Raw genomic sequence first — 5,244 nt, forward strand, 5'->3', positions numbered from 1 at the left:
AAAAGGAGCAAAACAATCACAACTATGCTGTGTTAACGGAAATTTTATCAACTGCAGATATCATATACTTAAGACATTTGACAACTCGAAAGCAGTTCGTTAGATCAGTTTAATAATCAATAAGGAGTAATAATAATTTAATAATAATCAATCAGGAGGGCAAATGCAACACCGCTTAATTAGCTTATGAGCTCAGTCCTTACTTCCACAACTTCGACAACTTATCCATTTCCATGAAAACTTTCCATTTTGCACGTTCTGTCTGTTTAGGTGAGACTTTTAATTACAAACGGAAAGCTGTGCAAACCACGAGGCATTATTTCGAGTAGTAGTGGCTCATCTTTATGTTAGACGATCTCAGTACCATAAAGTAAAATTCTAGGCAAATTGACTATTACACATAAGAGCGCCACCCAAGGTTTGTGGTAATTGTTGCATGCTAATAAGACGAAAGCAGTGCGCACAGCTCTAGATCTTAAGCACTGCATTGGTTGCCTGGTCAGCCAAGAATAAAAGAATACAGATCCTACATGTTCACACACCTCTGTATGTTTTCACTAAAGATACTCAAAGATATCAAGTTTCTGCACCAATGAATAAAACATTCATAATACCACCATGAAACAAGAAGGTTCAGTTAAAGAGAGACAGGGAGAGAAAGAGAGACTTTCATGATATGAAACATTTTTCATCAGGCTTCTGAGATCTAAAGTCTTCAGAGTAAAGGAAAGAAAGAGCCTATATGTCTCAAACAACACAGTGAACTTTACTAAAAAATGTGTTGCTCATTAGCTTTTGAGATGGCTCTGAAGAAAGTGTTGGAAAAAAAATTGAAATCTTACCAGATTGTAATTGCTGAAGAATCTGCAGAGCTAGAGACCAAAGAAAATTGTCAGTAGGCTAACTTGTCCCAATGAGAGAATAAAATATTTTCTCAGGGCTCTCAGGGTTGTTTCTTTTGACATGAACACTGCATCCTCTGTCCTGGTCTGTCTCACATGCTTTAGCCCGAGGGTCTCTCATCCACTTATTGCGGTAAACAGGAAGTAACACCTCATGTAGGGTTGAACTGAAACGGTCTAGATGTTGTGTTTTAACACTAGAAGCACAAATTTTGACTTCTACACTTCATCCAGCTTCAAGTCAGTCATGCTGTATCTGTTGTAACAAGGAATTTATTCAGATAGAACTTGATAAAGAAAATATTTATACAAACAGAGCGCAACACTGAACAACCAATTGAAAAAAATATTCTTTACTCACACATTATAACTCTCATTCCCTTAAAAGTAATTGCTTTCAGCAAAAAGAAAGCCTGTGTGCTGACGGTAAGTGTTGGGTGACCCATCTGTATTAGTGTCAGAATGCAAAATGTGTCATAAATAACAGCTGGGGTTTTCACCACAGTTCTGTGTATCTGAGCTACAACTTTGGGATTAGGCAAAAGCACAGCAGCCTGGGCCAGCCGGGGCAGCAGTGTGTAGGTGGAGGTGCGCAGGTACTGAAAGAGGTCCTGGAAGCCTTGGAGATGAGCGATGACCTTTTCAAATTGCTCCTGTTGCCAGCAGAGTCAAGCAGCAGGGACAAGTCCTGGACTGAGACAGATTCAAGCATCTCGATATTCTGCCCTGGACCGAGTCAGAACCGAATCAGTACAACTACCAGCATGAACTTAAGAAACGATTCAACTGAACTGACTGATGAACCTGCTCGGAGGCCACTTATTCTCTTTGCTTAAAGGAAAACATACGTACCTTGAGCCACTTCCCACACTGTCCAACGTTTAGTGATGGAAACAGATGCTGATGCTAACATCATTCTGACAGAAGCAAAATAAACTGATGTGCAATGAATATTACATTATTATTATCTTGAGTTTCCTTTGGAATCAATAAAGTATCTATCTATCTATTAGCACTAAATTAGCACTAAAATTCATGGAATTAAGCAAATGATCATTTTTAAGAACTTTTTGGTCAAACCCTCTGAGATGCATATTCCTGATTTTATCTCTTTGATCGAATTTTAAACTGAATACCTTTGGGCATTCAAACACGTACTGTAACTGTGCTGTGTGAAGCAAAGTTTCTGACAATTTTTAGATTCAGAGAAGAATCAGTGAATCTCTCTCTTCTTTTATTTTTTTCTTTACAGAGGAAATAGCCTTCATGAAAACTATTGTCAGTGAGGTGTGTGGATCTAAATGAACTTGTTTATGTGATTTGCACAACTGACAAGTTGACCACATAAACTTAACCTGATGGTATTAGAATCACTCAATCATACTGAAAGCAGCAATGCATTTTTGAACTGTCCTTGCCTTTACAACGAATATGATACATCACATCCTCTTTACCGCGTCCATGGAAGAGCAGCTGCTTTGCTGTTCCGCGTGTGTGATGTCCTCCTCTCTCTGATCAGAGGACTAAATGTTGGCGATGACATTAATCACAACAGATTTAGGTTGTACTTCATTCTCTTGGTCTCTGGGCAGACATGAAATTGGTGTACATAATTGCACAGGGACTGATAGAGATAAACTGAATGAGTAATGAAGCAGTAAATAGTATTTGGAAATCACCTCAAGGTACCTTGAGTTGAGCCAAGTGTCTGTGAAGTGGCGTTTGATTGTTTGGCTGCTCCCTCAGTGGGGCTGGACAAAGGCGTGTACTGAAGGTCATATGCAGACAATTGTCCTTCAGGATCTGGACGGGACTCAGGATCCTGCTCTGAACATTGCAACAAGAGCAAATGATGTATTATGTCAGACATTAAGTGTCTTACTCACTCTTCTCTCTGCCGTCAGGAGAAAGGCCCAAAACAGTGGAGCCATGAGGAATATCAAGGAAGCTTTTGCTGAACCAATCATGACCATTGAAAATGTTTTCTCTTTTACTGCTTGATTAAAAAGAAAGTCGGTCAAGTCAAACTGAATACGAGGGTTGAAATTAAAAAGAAAAATCCACTCACTACTTTGGGTTCTTGGGCACCGTGACTGCACTCTGTCAGAGGACAGCAGTTATAACCCTTCCTTGACAACATCTGTGGAAAATCACCAGTCAATAAAACTATTTATACAAGCTTATTAATGTTGTTCTACCTATGGTTTATCTCTGGATCTTACCTCCTTTAGAGCTGTGAGCTGTCAAAAGCAAACGCTCTTTATGTACTGTATCATGGCTGTAAAAACGCACACAAGCTCCACCTCACCTGTCATGCTCTTGAGTTCATAATACCTGCACACACAACCACATCCAACCACTTAACACACACACAAGATTAAAAAAAAAATGCTGTCATCTCTCATGTGGTCTGACCCTTGTGGCTGTGGGTGTAACTCACTCTGACAGGCACTGACCACGCTGGGCATCACCGGTGGGTGAGCACAATGTCTTTTCCAATCGGTTCAACAGACTGCACTGGTTGCATTGCATGCAGGGAGCTACACCTGCGTCAACGCTGAACTTCCCTACTTCACACAGGATACAGACACCTTCACCAAGATGCACCAAGCCGATTTGGAGTAGAGAGGGATACTGGTAAAGGAAATTAAGGCCATCAGGGCAGAAGAAACTCTGTCTGATCACAACTTTCCTCAGATTTCACCAGCACACATAAAGCCTGAGGAAATACGCATTCAAAACATGTTCTCAGCAAAAAGTATTTTGAGTGTGAAAGTAAAAATATACATGCAGAAAAAGTTATTCTTTCATAGTTTTTTAATTATATCTTTATCTATATCTACATATCTCTCCTTATGTGGATAGATAAATATGTTGCACTTTTTAAAGAAACATAGACTTAAATGACTCCATGAACTACTAAATTTGCTCAATAAGATGATTTTGTGTGCTGACCAATACATCATGTAACCTGCAGCATAAACTGGGATTATAAGATGAGGTATTTGCACTTTACTTGTGGTGCCAACCCTGTAAATAATTACTATATAAAAACAATACAGGATGAAACAGTCAAAGATTTGGGAATATGTGTCAGGAAACTGCTTGAAGGTCACACCTACCTTGAGCAGAGCAGCACAGAGACAAAACTCCACTGGTGAAGTGTCTTTGGTCTCTATTTCCATACGGAGTAGAGCTACATTGAAACTGCAACTCTAAAAATGTGTGTATTCTCTTGTGAACACAATTTCACATTTACAGTTAAAATTCGATAGAACTACCTTTGTCAAACTTACATACTTTACACGCAGAGGCTGTAAAATTGACAACAGAGACCGACAAACCTAGACAAACCGGTTTCCATCAGTGGCAGTGAAGTTCGCTTCCCTACAAACCTGCTCCTCAATCAGCAGAGATAAAGTGCTTTAGAAATCCCCCGAATTTTTCATTACTTGTTACGTGGGGAAGGTTTCCAGCGGGACTATCAACCGGGGGTGGGGGGCAATCAGCACAAGACTTTCATGTCACCCTCACGTGGGCCACATCATGTTACTCCAGATCTTCTCAGGAGGGAGAGGAGTTAAAACTTATGAATGAGACACTTGTTAAAGATCGTTTATGTGGGTGAGTGTGTGTTTTCAGACCGGAACAACATCTTCAGCTTTGGTCTCTTAAGTTCTGGCTCCAGGGACGTTCCAAAACTGAGTTAGAGAAACATCAGTTGCAATATACATTTTGACCACTTGGTGATAGTATGGAGCCATAAAACTGACAAAAAAATCATTTCACCTCCCTGACAAAATCTGATGGGTATTAAAAGGTTTAGTGACACAGATCGGTTGCATACATCACTGGAAGGCTGTAATACAGACTTTCTTCACTTACATGTCTGTACACCTGAAAATGAGACAGAAATGTTCATCATGCAGCACACAGAAAAGCCAGACAGATTTGTTGAAGCGTTAATCACACAAGTTCAGTACAAGAATATTACTCTGAACCTCGGCAGGAAATTTACGATGGCGGCGAGCCTGATATATGGAACACACATGCTAAATCACACCATCCTCTGCTTTTAGTTGACATGACCATTAATGTCAACCAGACAATGTATCTATCCACGTCAAAGGAACTGAAAAAAAGAAGTCCTGAATAACAAGTCTAAACTATTTTCATTAGCTCTTTAACTGTTCAAACCTTGTCCTTCCATCAAAGCTTTTAAATTCTAACACTAAAACAAAAGTTGCTTCACACTAAGAACGAATGATGTGTTAATGGGGCGATTTTGAGATTCCACTTGCAAATGTTTCATGCCTGTTATCTTGTTTGTCAGTTGTGTTTA

The sequence above is a fragment of the Scatophagus argus genome, chromosome 12 (genome assembly GCF_020382885.2).
Source record: "Scatophagus argus isolate fScaArg1 chromosome 12, fScaArg1.pri, whole genome shotgun sequence".
Taxonomy (NCBI): domain Eukaryota; kingdom Metazoa; phylum Chordata; class Actinopteri; family Scatophagidae; genus Scatophagus; species Scatophagus argus.